Source organism: Strix aluco, chromosome 1 (genome assembly GCF_031877795.1).
Source record: "Strix aluco isolate bStrAlu1 chromosome 1, bStrAlu1.hap1, whole genome shotgun sequence".
Taxonomy (NCBI): Eukaryota; Metazoa; Chordata; class Aves; order Strigiformes; family Strigidae; genus Strix; species Strix aluco.
The window spans coordinates 80668724-80685013 of NC_133931.1; positions in this window are offsets into that span (position 1 = coordinate 80668724).

Consider the following 16290-nt stretch of genomic DNA (forward strand, 5'->3'; position numbering starts at 1 on the left):
TGTTCCATGTTGCCAAAAAGCTAAAAATTTTGGGTCAACAAAATAACAAACAAATATAGTCAAAGATAGTGGGTACAGCAAAAGGAGGGTGGAATATATGTAAAGTAATATGCAGTATTTTTTATAAAGCATGGATTATTCATGGCTTGCAAAAAAACAATCTAAGAGATTTCTATATTGAGTTACAAAGTTTCTATTATTTAAAAATTTTAAGATATTAACTTTTCAGTCACATGATCCAATGAAAGGGTGTAAGGAATGTTTTTAAACAATTCTGACCTCAGGTACTTGGAAAGTAAATAATTATATGTCAAGGTTTTGGTAGCAGTGGGGGGCTGCAGGGGCAACCTCAGTGAGGAGAGGCAGTGAGGGCTGAGGGAAAGAGTGTGAGAAACAGTCCTGCGAGCCCCGAGGGGAGAGCGGCAGGAGGGCAGGAGGTGCTCCAGGTGCCCCAGCAGAGATGCCTCTGCAGCCCCAGGAGAGACCCCTCTGGGGCAGCTGTTTCCCTGCGAGAGAGGCCCCATGGTGAAGTGGGTATCCCTATCTCCCCTGGAGATCCCCACTGCACAGATGGATGTTCCCCGAAGGAACATGGACAGTGGACAACCCATGCAGGTTTATCCTGAAAGATTGCAGCCAGTGAGAATTATCGTGATTCTAATATCAAAAGTCTAAATAGCACATCCTGGTTTTATCAGAGTTTAAAAAAAGGAGAAAAATATAACTCAGTCACCCTTTTTGTATGACTTAATAGGCCAACAGGGCAGATGTTGTAGTAGGAGTCTACTATAGGCCACCCACCCAGGACAGAGAGGTGGATGAAATATTCTAGAGGCATTTAGGAGAAATTTCACGATAGCTTGCCCTTGTTCTTGTGCGAGACTTTAACTTCCCAGACATCTGCTGGAAATACAACACAGCAGAGCGGGACCAGTCCCGGAGATTCCTGGAATGTGTGGGAGAAAACTTCCTGACGCAGCTGGTGAGAGAACCAACCAGAGAAGGTGCCCTGCTGGATCTCCTCTTTGTGAACAGAGAAGGACTGGTGGATGATGTGGCGGCTGGAGGACGACTAGGGCACAGCAATCATGAAATAATAGAGTTCTCTATTCTTAGAGAGGCCAGGAGAGGGGGAAGCAGAACTGACATCCTGGACTTCCAAAGGGCTGACTTTGTCTTGTTTAGGCACCTGCTTGACAGGATCCCTTGGGAGATGATCCTGAAGGGTATAGGGGTCCAGAAAGAAGGAAGTGTTAATGGCTCAGGAGCAGGCAGTCCCCAGGTGGTGTAAGAGAAGCCGGCGGACAGAGAAGACCACCCTGACTACACAGGGAGCTTTGGCTGCAACTCAGGGAGAAAAGGAAAGTTTACAGCCTTTGGAAGAAGGGGCTAGCCACTCACAGTGATTACAAAGATGCTGTGAGGCTATGCAGGGCAGAAATCAGGAGGTCTAAAGCCCAGCTGGAAATTACTCTGGCTTCAGCAATCAAGGACAAGAAGAAATGTTTCTGTAAGTACGTAGTAGCAAAAGAAAGACTAGGGAGAGTATCCATCCCCTGATAGATGCAGGAGGAAACATGGTAACAAGTGATGAGGAGAAGGCTGAGGTGCTTAATGCCTTCTTTGCCTCAGTCTTTAATAACAAGACTAGTTGTAATGAGGGAATCCAGCCTCCTCAGCCAGAGGACAGAGACTGGGAGAACGACCCCCCGCAATCCAGGAGACAGTCAGTGACCTACTGCATCACATAGACATACACAAGTCTATGGGACCGGACGGGATACACCTGACGGTGCTGAAGGAGCTGGCTGGGGTGCTCGCCAAGTCACTTTCCATCATTTATCAGCAGTCCTGGCTGACCGGGGAGGTCCCGACAGATTGGAAATTGGCCAATGTGACGCCCATATATCAGAAGGGTTGGAAGGATGATCCAGGAGATTACAGGCCTGTCAGCTTGACGACGGTGCCCGGGAAGCTGATGAAGCAGCTCATCCTGACTACCATCACACAACACATGAGGGACAACCAGATGATCAGGCCCAGTCAGCATGGGTTTATGAAAGGCAGGTCCTGCTTGACAAACCTGATCTCCTTCTCCAACAGGGTGACATGCTTATTGGATGAGGGAAAGGCTGTGGATGTAGTTTACCTCGACTTCAGTAAGGCCTTTGACACCATTTCCCACAGCATTCTCCTGGCAAAACTGGCTGCTCGAGGTTTGGATGATCACACACTTCGCTGGGTAAAAAACTGGCTGGATGGCCGGGCTCAGAGAGTTGTGGTGAACGGAGTTAAATCCAGTTGGCGGCCGGTCACGAGTGGTGTCCCCCAGGGCTCGGTTTTGGGGCCACTCTTGTTTAACATCTTTATTGATGATCTAGACGAGGGGATCGAGTGCACCCTCAGTAAGTTTGCAGATGACACCAAGTTGGGTGGGAGGGTTGATCAGCTCGAGGGTAGGGAGGCTCTGCAGAGAGACCTGGACAGGCTGGAGTGATGGGCTAAGGCCAACTGGATGAAGTTCAATAAGGCCAAATGCCGGGTGCTGCACTTGGGTCACAACAACCCCCAGCAGCGCTACAGGCTTGGGGAGGAGTGGCTGGAGAGCTGCCAGTCAGAGAGGGACCTGGGGGTGTTGATTGACAGCCCGCTGAACATGAGCCAGCAGTGTGCCCAGGTGGCCAAGAAGGCCAATGGCATCCTGGCTTGTATCAGAAATAGCGTGGCCAGCAGGGACAGGGAAGTGATCTTGCCCCTGTACTCAGCACTGGTGAGGCCGCACCTCAATTACTGTGTTCAGTTTTGGGTCCCTCACTACAAAAAGGACATTGAATTACTCGAGCGTGTCCAGAGAAGGCAACGAAGCTGGTGAAGGGTCTGGAGCACATGTGGTACGATGAGCGGCTGAGGGAACTGGGGTTGTTTAGTCTGGAGAAGAGGAGGCTGAGGGGAGACCTCATTGCCCTCTACAGCTACCTGAAAGGAGGTTGCAGAGAGCTGGGGATGAGTCTCTTTAACCAAGTAATAAGCGATAAGACAAGAGGTAATGGCCTCAAGTTACGCCAGGGAAGTTTAGACTGGATATTAGGAAGTATTTCTTTACAGAACGGGTTGTTAGGCGTTGGAATGGGCTGCCCAGGGAGGTGGTGGAGTCCCCATCCCTGAAGGTGTTCAAGAGGCGGGTTGACAGCACTTAGGGATATGGTGTAGTTGGGAACTGTCAGTGCTAGGTTAACGGTTGGACTAGATGATCTTCAAGGTCCTTTCCAACCTAGTTGATTGTGTGAAATTCTGTGAAATATTTTCTGTTATTCAAAGGTTTAAGGACCATCTAACCAGAAAGTCAATAATTATAGCTTACTCACATTCTTTATGTTGTTCATGATTTTATGACAGCCCTCAGTTTTCTGCTGTTTAGACAGAAGTATTGCAATTGGTTTCTTCTCTTCTGTGGAAAGCACTTTGTACTTCTGACCCACCTTTTATCTCCTCTGTAGTCCTGGACAATGGGGAACTTGGGCAATCAAAATCTGCAAGCAGTACACAATATGTGGTAGAAATGAATTTATATATTGGGATACTGCCATTTTCTGGTTTGTTCTCTGTGATGATTTTGAACACCCTGTGAGCAGTGAGGTGATATCCACAATGATTAAGATCTCCTTCCTAAGGAGTGGTAGCTACTGTTGAATCATAATGGCCTGTGTACGATGTTGTCTGTGCTCCCAAGTTTTATTTTTCTTATGTGGATATAGAATTTCATTTGCAATTTTTTTTTGGCATCATAAGATCCTGATGCAGTTCTTCAGAGTCAGTTCTAGTTTGGACTGTCAGGAGGGTGATTTTTTCACTGCAGACTTCATAATCTTGTTACCCACCTTCTTTATGAAGCACTTATGAATGCACATAACTGCATATTTCCTCCTGCTCCCTCACTATTACTGTCACTCCATGGGGCAACCTTCTCTGCTTAGCCAGTGCAACATAGTTTCTAAAGAGAAGAGTAAATATTTACTGTGCTACCAAAGGCCCATGGGATTATTCCTTGAAGACTGTCAATTACTTGCTCAGAGGCACTCTGATAAGACAGTAAAATATCTACCTTATCAAGGCTACAGATTTTGGCCTGCACTTTAAGATTAAAAAATTCTTCTGCATACATCAGTATTCCAAATATATATAATATTTTATGAAACAATTTATTTTTTTCAGAACCTTTTCTTTAATAATCCTCTGAAAAGTATAGGTAATGTACTTTTTGGATACACTGGTGATATAGGTAGTCATCAAGAGAAATACAACAGTATTTTTAGCTTGTATCTTAGAGGGATCCCTAACACAATTACCATCAGAATATGAAAATAAACTAATAGAATTAAAATATAGAACTGAAGCACATATGGAAATGAGTGAAATACTCTATTGATATTAACTGGTTACCCAAACCTGCCATACTAACTATGGTTCCAATATATGAAACATCTAAAGTAAAAACATTCAATACTTGTCTATTGGACTATGATCTGGGCAGGGAAAGAATGTGAGTTAACAGCTCCCCTTCTTACAAGATTGCCTCTGTCAGTTTAAACCCCACACTCTGAAATTCACTGAATACAAGCCAGTCCCCAGGAATCCCCCTTCAAAGGAAACCTTAAGGCTTTCTTTAAATCCAAAGAAAATCCCAGAAGATTGCTACATTTCTCTTCCGAGTAGAACCAAAGAATTTCAAGAAGAAACTGTTTATACTGCAGAATCTCTTTATAGAGCAAAAAAAGCTCCACATTCATTTGAAAGAATAAATATTAATAGTAGCATATTCTGAGCTACTTAATAAGCTTATTACTGTATCACGCTGCTACAAATAATGTTGTGCTGTATCCCTAGGTTCAACTGAGTAACATGCAGTGGAGGACTTAAAAAATCTTTCCTTCTTTATTCCCTCTCCTCTCCTCTCCTCTCCTCTCCTCTCCTCTCCTCTCCTCTCCTCTCCTCTCCTCTCCTCTCCTCTCCTCTCCTCTCCTCTCCTCTCCTCTCCTCTCCTCTCCTCTCCTCTCCTCTCCTCTCCTCTCCTCTCCTCTCCTCTCCTCTCCTCCCCTCCCCTCCCCTCCCCTCCCCTCCCCTCCCCTCCCCTCCCCTCCCCTCCCCTCCCCTCCCCTCCCCTCCCCTCTCCTCTCCTCTCCTCTCCTCTCCTCTCCTCTCCTCTCCTCTCCTCTCCTCTCCTCTCCTCTCCTCTCCTCTCCTCTCCTCTCCTCTCCTCTCCTCTCCTCTCCTCTCCTCTCCTCTCTCCCAGGGATAAACTTGCCACAAAATGCCATGTTCATTCTATGGTCAGGCAGAATTACTCTGAAGAAAATGAGGCTCTCCACAGATTCGGGAACTTCTATCAAGGACAATTCTGGATCAAAACATTTTCCTCACTATGCTGCACATAATTTACATCAGTGTTTTGGCAAAGAAAAGATCTCCATTCCCATTGCCAGTTCCCAAAGACAGATACTATTTTTATCTTCCATGGTACGCCCTTTGTATTTCCATAGCAAAATTACTGTATTAATAATTAATGTAGAGTAACTCAATAACTAAAAAATTAAATAGATGAAGGGAACACCTAGCAAGAATGATTAATTCAAAAGATAATGTGAAATTCAGCAAACTGAAGTTCAGATATTTCAGACGTGAATACCTGACAGAATAATTTGGACTCCACATGAATGACACATTCTTTGGTGACTCGTGCTATAAGGGTAATACATTTATGGCTATAAGGTAATACAGTTGTGGCAATTTGGCTCATGGTAAGAATCCATGGGTTCAAACTGTTAATCTAAAAAAGTACATTTCAGTACACTTAATCCTAAAGAACAAGCACTTACAAGTGAATTTCCAAAGACAAACTACCAAATTAACTGAAGAACATTACATGGAGCTGTCTAGGTACTTAAAAAAAGAATCTGTTCAGTTACTATGTCTTCAGATCCAGTTGAAGGAGCTGAAGAAGCACAAAGAAACACAGTGACATTTTGCAGTAACTAATTAATCTCAGGGGTCTTTCTGTGTGTCAGAGCAACAATGCCAAGTATAAGAGCTCAGCATTCTAAATTATTTTTTCTCATTGCTGTTTTAGGAAATAGCTGTCAGAGTAAATTTTATTTTCCAAAAGAAATCCTATAATGTCTTTTAGATTTAAAGATATTCTTTCTATCAAAATATATTAATTCATATCTAACAGATGACTGGGACTAACAGGCATAACTGAACATGTATATGATTTAGTGAAATCTGTTCAGGAATATTTTTTAGAGCTTTATTAAATCACAGTCTGCAAAGTCCAAACTGTCGAATTAGTTGGAAAAAAAAAAAAATCATGTTAGTAACATGTTAAAAAACCAGTGTCTATCCTGTCCTTGGCACAGAATGGTAATAAGAAAGATTAAAACAAGCGTCTGAATTGTTCATCTAAATGCATCCATTTTCAAGTGCTTATGTAGATAAGAAACGACATCACATAGTACATACTGTCTTTGACTTAATCTCCAGGAAAGGTGAAATACCATTCCCCTTGTAAATCACCTGAGTTAATCAGCCCTAAAAGTCAATGGGGGAGGTTAAAACTCCTTTTGGCTATCTGCATTCTGAACAGGCAGCTACTCATATAATCTCAGGCACTGTAGCGCTGTCATGTGACATGACGATAAAATTAGTCAATCTGCCCTCTTTGCCAAGAAGAAAATATGCCCATTGTGCCAGTGACTTTCAATTCTAATTGTCAGCCTTAATGAGTAAAGATTTACAGATACGTTCATCTCTACACTAAGGGAATAAAGGAGAAAAGCTTAGACTTAAAAACTGGATGGATTTTTTTTTTTTCAATCATGAAAATGAATATTTTTTTTTTTTTGTTTTAACCAGAACTGAAAGTATTGCATGAAGATCTTCTGTTATTTCTATCAACTCACCTAAAGTTAGAAGTCACTGAAATTTTCTGAAAAAAGTTTGACTGTGAGCTATTGGCAGGCTAAATGCTAAAAGGAATTTGAGTATTTTCTGATTTTCTCCTCACTCTGAAATAATGCCTGGCTACACATTTAAACTTCTTTTTTTTCTCAAGCCTACCATGCTCCAGGAAGAAATTTTCTTTTCCTTCTTCCTCCTTACAGGACTTGTGATTCCTGGATGTATCAGAATCACCTCAGAAACATAAGTACTCTGATTTAATCTCTTTTGGAAAAGAACTAAACACATCCAAAATCTGTCTAGAATCAACAGCAATGCTATTTCAGTGGAAATAAAAATGACCATGATATTTGATGAAATTTGTACATGTGGTCTTGAACAATAACTGAAACCTGCTGGTGATAAAATACAGCCTTTAACTCATCAGCCTGCATCATTAAGCATTCTCCTAAACAACAAATTTGGGGAATGACACCTATGGTAGCATTCAGATGGGATGATTCTTCTAGTTTTGGTGACCAGGACTGCTCTCAGCAAATTTAAACTTTCGTCCTTAAGAAGTTTGGATTGATTGAGCCAAGGTCATTGGCAAATGCTTAATAAATCACTTCAGTCAGTGCATAAGGAATTCGCAGTGGAAATCTATGATTTCCACTGGAGCAATTCACAGCTCTGATTTCAACTGGAATAGACACTTCAGGACAACCTTTGTCAACAAAATGCTCTCCTGCTTGTACTGGTGATCTGAGTACTACATTTCTAAAATTTTATCAAGTCTCTTTGTCTTTACAGGTTAGCTATTTCCTACTAGATTTTTTTTTTCACTGAAATGACATTAGGCACGCTTTTTCCAAGACATTCAATGTCCCTTCAGACAAGCACTCCAAACACAACCAGTATCCTTTGACAAATTTGCTATCCCAAGAAATAAGGATGTAAGTTTATTTAACATTTAGTTTATCAACTTAAATAATTAGGACAGTAAAAGATTCTATTTAAGGAAAAAACACTTGACACTTTTTCCTAGTACTCATGAAAGCACGGACTGAAAATAACAATGATAGAGCTTAATACAAGGGAAGTGTTGACACAGATTCTTAAAAACCCCAAAGAAACAAGAAACACTGAACATATTCCTTTACTGTACCAATGTTTGCACTGGATTGCACATGTGTAACATGCCCAGAGAAATATTCAATTTTAGCTGCCTATGTCTCTAAGATTTGTGATCAGTTAATCATAAATCCTGGCAAAAAAAAAAAAAAAAAAAAATACAGCAGCCATACCTGAAATGTCAAAACAAATTAATCATTTTAAAAATTCAATAATTTAGTTCCTTGATGTTTTCCTTCTGGCTCCAAAATAAACAAAATGTCATTTTTCATAAACTGTTTTCATTCACTTCCACATCACTAAAGCCTGAGTAACTGCTCCCACAATTAGTGCTGAATGAATTTACAACAGAAATTACTTGTTCTAAATGTAGAGAATGACTGCTAAACTTCCACTCTTTAATGCTCACAGCAATCATTTGTAACTCCTGTTTACCACTTTGAGTCCTAAATCAGTGTGCATTTAAACAAAGGTTAATAGTTTTCTCACAGGGGCTAACCCTGATGGGTTTATTTTCTGCCAATTTTACTGAGTCAGAAAATCTTGTTGATTAAATCCTGAAGTACCACAAAATAAGGTTGAGTCTTATTCAAGGTAACTTCTATGACTTTTAAATTATTTGTAATTCTGTTAATGGCTTCATTTTCAACACACAGGTGTCATGTGGGTGGTCTCAAGAAACAGAATATTGTCAGTAAAAGCTTGAAAGTTTTGCAGAGATTTAGTTTCTTAGCAGGACTACATTTGCAGTCTCCAGTTTAAGCTGACCAGAAACTCTGAGCTGACTGGCATTTACACATTGCACTGCTAACACTGCTGTAATGTGCATTAGCCACTTGCAGGCTTCTTGGGATGTGTTCACTTGTGAGCACAGAGCATTAGTCAATAATCAGTCCTACTCTCAGCAACAGAATTATCTGGAGGCTTGGAAGCCTCAGCTAAAAGATAGTAAAAGGGTGAAGAAAATGACAAAAAGGAAGGAGTTACACCTCTATGGCATCTAGCAAAGCAAGTACAAACCCACTGATTGTACATATGGGAGCTAGAAGTTCATCCCATTATAAAGGGATCATTCCTACTTACGTGTGTGTGTGAGTGCGCAGTAAGACAAAGGGAGGAGAGCAGGGAGAGAGAAAGCTAACAAACCTCATGAGTAGGTTCCTAACTCTCAGATTTTGGATATGTCTAAGAATGCCATGTGGCAAATGGTGACTAACTTGGGGCTGAACGGAATTCCCAGACCTAAGTCTCCATTAGTGGCACAGTCACAAGTGTAGTGTTTTACTGTTCATGTAAAAACTGACAGAAGGGAAGGAAGAGTGGGAAATGTGGGCACGGTATGGTTGAGCAGCTGGTTTTATTCTGTACATGATACTCAGGTGCCTATCCTGGAGTGTCAAATTATTGTAGATCTAACTCAGTTCAGCTTCTTTGTTTTGATCTTTTCTTTTTCTTTTCTTCTCCAAAGTAGAATGCATCTTTCTTTCCAAGATAATCCATTAGTTTCACACACATTCATAGCCTTTCTCGAAGGTTCATAATCAAGAAACGAATCATAAATTAAGTGAAGCAAAATATCAGCTTACTGGCATATGAAATTGAAAAACATGTAACTTATGTTCTGCTTTCTCCCTGAAGGAACAAAAGTCATGGTGATTTACATACTTAATTTTTGACCAATTACCATTAAAGAGCTTTCTATTCTACTGGTTCTCACCTACTGCAGCCATATTCTCTATGCAAAGTGATGAAGTGGTGTTAATGGTAAAAAATGTGGCTGAAGTGGCCAAAATAGAGAAGGTAGATCATATTGATGGCTTAGTAGAATTGCACGCATTCTGAAACTGCCTTGTAGTGCATGTTCTCTCCCTGACCATTGTCTTTCAATCCTGACTCAGTTAAAATCTTTGTCAGTATATGTATCTCCTGTTAACTGATTCTCTGCCGTTATTTCTTGAAAATCTCATAGCTTTTCCCTGATTTTCTTATAAAAGGCAGAGATTTAACTACTGTAATCTAAATTTCATTTATTCTGACTTAGAGTCCAAATAAGAAACAAAGCGAAAGGAAATTACACTGTGAAGTGTAGCTGTTTTTTTTTTTTTTGTGTTGCAGGCATCCTGATCCTGAAGTTCTGTTCAGTCTGACTCCTTTTGTTGCCACTTTCTGAACAGCTATATTCTAAAAAAAACCCCAAAACAAAAAAAAAACCCTCATCAGATTTCCTCTATTAATAATTTCTTTTAATTGCTTGATGTGAACTGAGAATTTAAAGAGGTTCAGCTACATACCCTAATTTGTTTCGGGCCCAAAGACCATTATCAGAGCACGCCACATAAAAACCTAGATTATGATTTTAAAAATATATACATATTTGATATTCAAGACAATATCTGTGTGTCCAGTCCTATGTGGATAGGATATTACTTCAGAAATTGCCGTGATAACAAATTTCTGATAAAACTGGGAAGACACTTTCATTTCAATCCAAAGTGCCATGGGTAACACTGACTTACCAGAAATAAACTTTTTTCCAAGGGGTTACAACAAAAGTGCATGATAATAGCTTGAATTTTGCTAATCATATTACTGTTTTTGAAATCACAAAATTTGTACTCTGCAGGACTCTGTTATGCAAACATAAATGCAGAGAGGATTTATATGTGTATATACACATATACGTTATATCATACAAGACATATTCATAGCATACAAGTTATACACTGTACCTGTGTACACACATATCATATATACATACTATTTGAACATATATTAGTCATAATACATATGATATGTATAAAGCAAATACTATGTGTGAAAAAGTTTTTCTTCTGAATTTAAAAAAAAAATAAGGATTTCAAGTTTTTTATAAAATAAAAAAGACATACATGTAAAAACATTTATCTATTTTATGTGTTTTCCAATATTGTTTGGTTTTTTTTCCCTAATTACTCAATATAGGACTGTTGTATGCTTAATTTTTTTTTCATGTACAATTATTTATGACTAGAACTTGAGTTTATAACTGGTAATTGTTTTGGTAATTAGAATAATAGGTATTATAACAAATTTAAATGTTAATTGAAAGTTAATACTGCAATTGATATTCTCATTGCTTTGCTATCTGGTAGCTTGTTTTCTCATTAGTTATTCTAACTGACCATTTACGATAGCTACTGTAAAAGAATTGCAATTAAAAAAATAATGCAAATAAAAAAGCAATTCAAAACAGTTTTCTATGCCAATAAATATATATGAATATATGTTACATATAGTATATCAGCATTATTTCCTTTCCTCATATGCCGAATAAGTGAAAAATTGTTTAAAGAGATGTAAGAGCCTCCACATTATTCAGACTTTCTGCATAAAACATGTCAAAGAAAATTATGGAAAAAAACATTAAAGAAAAAGCCATGACTCTTTTTTTGTCATGACTCCGTGTCACCCATCCGTGAGACTGAATGCTAGATTCTCCATTTCAGTAGAATCCCAAACTAGGCAGGTGAAGTCCCTTAAATGCCCTTGGGAATCTGATCTAAGATGCCCTGCTCTGAGCAGTGAGAGATATTGGATGAAGTCCAAAAGTCCCTGGCACCCCAAACTCATCCAGGACTCTATTCTGTGGCTCTCAGGAGAGGAAGCAGGGCTTTTTGCTGAGCTGGCTACAGAGCAAAGCCTAGCAAATACAGAAAATCTTCACAACTAATAACATAAACTACTCAGTATGATGTGAGCCAAGTTGCCATAAAGGAACCATCTCTGTCAGTGCTACACTGACAGAATACAAGCAGCTGGTCTTCAGTTTATAGATGATCTCAGAAGAAATGACTCTGCTACATAGTGATAACACATCAAGTCTTTTACATTAAGAATAGCAGTTGATATTCCAGACTCTTACATGACCATTTTTTCTCAACAGGAAGCCATCACAACTTCACACCATACATTAGCAATAAATAATGAATATTCACTGGGACACAAAAGTGCAAAGGAAGGAGTGCAATCCAAATCTCTTCATACCTAGGCTGGGAGCTTTGGCTTTGCAAGGCAAGCAGCTGAGGTAAAGGTGGACAAGGGGATGGGTGCACTCTTTTATGTTTCCAGATATTGATCATGAAGAGCAGGACTTTTTTAAGTCTTCTCCCAAACACATCCAAAGAAAAGTCACCAGCATCAGCCACTTCCAGACTAAAAATCACACCTTGTGTACTGGAGAGAAAGCGAAGAAAGGGGAGAAGTTTTTACAGTAGAGTGGAGTTCATCTACTGGGACCAAGACCATTGCCAGCAACATATGCAGGAAGAGGACTGAGCTGAAGAATAGGATTTTTATAGTGTAGCTATTCCCGAATTAAGAAGGAATTTGGGTCTGACATCTTCTGTGGTAGGTGTTTGCCCCATCACACCTTTCCAGAACCTTCTACATTTGCAACACCTGTGATGGTAATATGCCCAAGATAAATAAAAACCTCCTCCTGCCTCGCTATGGGTAAAGATTACGCTGTTGAGGCCCACCATGTTGAGAAGGCTGTACTGGAGCTCACCTCCCCAGTGGTACAGCTCTACAGTCACCATGGCCAAGATCAGGAAGGTGGCCAGGGTCTGAAAAACTGGTGGCTGTACCTTTGTTGTTGATAAATTTTGCTTTGATAATTTCAATAATTTTATAAGGAAAGATTGTTGTGTTGTCCCTGATCTTTTTTTTTTTTTTTTTTAAAAAAAAGTAGAATCTAAAATTGATGAATGTTTCATCAAACTCAGCATATGGCTGTGCAGTTCATCAGCCCCAGTGTTAATATTTTGGGTTGAGAAGGCAGGTGTGGCTGAATCCCAGCTCCAAGAGGCATTATAGGTGAAAAGTGGTATTTATAGTAGCTTTGACTCTTCCTGTTGGGAAAGGAATTCATGGTTTGTTTCAGGGTCCTGGCCTCTGCAGAGTACATACCCTGAGATAAATGTCAAAATTCAGGAAACAACACGACACTGGGAGGACTGCTTTTAAAAGGGCAAATTGTAAGTGTGAAAAAAAAGGCATGTGGTCTGCCAGAAGACTGGATGGATGAGAGAAAGAGAACAAGTAGTAGTCTAACATGCATTCCAAGCAAGGAGAGAAAAGTAGGAAGTAAAGCCGATTTATTTATTTTTTGGGCCAGAGAGCTTATCTACTAGAGTGATCGATATGCCTCTGCTGAGCAGGGCGTGTAGCATGCTGTCAGCCATGGGTAGATGGGCGAGTGGAGCCAGGCTGGGCTCAGCAGTGCTGGAGAGCCCACTCCTGCAGGGAAAGTTACAGAAGCTTCCCTGCACAGTTCATACAAGGTCTTGAAGAATGCAATGCTTTTTCTGTACACTGGCATGTGACGAGTCCTGCAAGCTTCTCCATCTTGTAGCCAGCCGGTCCAGTGCAGTCATGACTCTGCAAGACTTCAGTGCTAAAGTAAGGGGACATGCCAACTATCAGCCTAAGTGTTGTCTCCAGCAATACTGAGCTGCACTTGGCTCCATCCTTTGCGGCAGTGGGAAGGGGGATGTCACCAAACCCCAGTAGGACCCGGTAGAGTTACAGACAGTGAAACACATATTTATTTCTTTATTTCTTCTGCATACTCACCCTTATGTGGGATGGACACTCACTATAGAGCAACAAAGTTTTCCACTCAGTGAAAAAAATTACTTGGATTCATCACAGATCCAACAAACACAACTCAGATGGCTATAACACTTAGCTGCAGAAACAGCACCTTATCCCAACAAGACCTAAACAGAGGTTTCATGGACTTAGTATCATCTCACTCTTTAAGTTGTCCCTAGATAAGTTCAAACACAAGGAGGGGGAAATGGATGGATTAATTTTTCACTTCAAGATTGGTGAACTTCAGTCCTTTGGTTTCATTACAACTAGATGTCAGTTTGGTGCTCTCAATCATGTCCCTTTCACATCTTTTCAGTTTATAAGGACGAATTTAGGTATGCTTTTAAATTAAGGCAGTTTGGTACTACAGTGCTGAACTGAAACGTAAATCAGAGCTGCAGAGGTGCATCTGTCACCTGCATCAGTTGCAACAACAAATACGTGGCAGTTGAATTCTACTTCAAAACTTTAATCTCCACATGGTCTTTAACAGTGTGGCTCAGAGGTTAGTCATGATTAGTATGTACCATTGCTCATCTTGATCACAGCAAGGCTTCATCACTATGTAGAAAGGAATATGCAGGTACCAAATAGGGTAGCAGATTTCCTTTTTCTAGCAGACAAGGAAAAAAATAAACATAAAAGTCAGAAGAATTAGTTTCTAGCCTTATGGTTGAATCAGTTTCACAGAGATAAGAAGGGCTTTGTTTCTCTTGCAAATATCCACAGAAAACAATTTCAAAAAACATGCCTAGGAAAAAAGTCTTAGAGAAAATAGTATTTACACATAATTAATTTTTTTATTCCTGTACATTTTGAAAATCTTATTAGCATGTTCTAAGTTAGAGATTCTGGCTTGAATAAATATTTTTTTATACTGAAAGATTGACGGCATTTTTCTCTAATTGACCAGATGGCTTTTCTCAAAGTTTTCAGTAAATAGCATGATGTACTGCTATTTTTACGTAGCATGATTACTATGAAATAAGTACTAGAAAGTTGTACAGAACATTTGCATTCAGTAATAGCTAAAATAGGACTTTCTTTGCTATTATAATAAAAACACAGGTAAAGTTCCAGTGTATTATTGCAGCAGGGGCTTATTTTTAATTTATTATGATGCAATTTTTTATTAGACTGCATTACACTGCAATTTCTTGGAGATAAGTTGAATAACCAGAAAGTTAGGCAGAAAAGATATGTTATTGTTAAGGTGATAACAGATGACACATATAATTTTCAAGATCAGCAATTCTGAGGAAATTGCATCAGAAAAAATATACTAATATTGAATGAATTAAAGATGCATTAAGATCTGTGCTGCTTCAAACATTAAAAGTATGTAATTGGACCTCAACTTTATTTCACAGAAATATTCCAAAACACAAGATACTGTCAGAGAAAAATTAAGTTATCAGGTAAACAAGCTCCCATATAGGAAGCAGTAAATAGAGATTAAACATCTCGATGAGACATAATTAGCAGATGCTTATAAAAAAGCTCTGAATGAACTTGTAATTCTGAGCCCCTTAAAGTGAATAGAAATTTGCCATTGACCTTTATGTGTGTTATTTTTTCCCTAAGAGTGAGTCACAGGAATTATTTAGGAAGCTCATTTTAAGATCTATCCAAGAAAAAAGTTTATAATTTGCTAGTAGACCATTTTAAAAAAAATCTATTTATTTATTAAGAAAATAATTTATTGCATCTCACTTGCATTTCAAATTTAGGTTGCCTTTTTAAAACTTCCACCTTTGTTAGCTGAAATTTTCTTTCAAATATCTCCTCTATTTCACGCCACCTGTCATCAACGTACTTCTTACACATTTCAGTTTTTGAGAGTCCTGTAGACACAGAATTGATTTGAAGGACCACATCTCATTTCCACATTACATTGCATCTGTCCAGCATGCTGAGAGGAGGGAATTGACATTTTCATATAGCTTAAAGGAAAACTGCTCTCATTTCATGAAGTCCAGCTTTCTAGAAGTTCACACATTAAGAATCATTTGTCATTTAAGATACAGGATGATATTAAAAAAAAAAAAAAAAAGTTTAATATCAGTTGGTATTGCTGAATGGCCATTTTATAGAGAAGTAATCTGTGCAATACATGTCAGTGCAAAAAACTGCACAAAATTTTCCAGCCTTGCTTTCCTTATGACTTTAACAGAAGAAAAAATCAGTAGCCCCTCTAAGCATATTTTTTTCCCCAGGAAAGTTTATTGCATAATAATTGACTGTGAAGTTTCTACATGTTCCTCTGAAGCAGTGCTGTAGACAATGTGCTGGGCTGGACAGCTGCCTGGTACTGTTCAGACTCACTTCATATGTCTGTATGTGAACAGTGAACAGTCCTCTCTAAACTTTTTTAGGAAAAGGTCAGACTCAAACCTACAACATTACACATGCACACCATTTTTTATGCTGCATAAAGAAGTGAGTTAACACTATAGAAGATTTGTGGCAAATTTTTTGAGTGGGGATGATGCAATGAAACTTTTTAAAAAGTTAAGCTTCAAGTGATTTAACTGCAATTTAATTTAGAGGTAGATTAATTTCAGCTATCCTTAGAATAAGCATAACTTG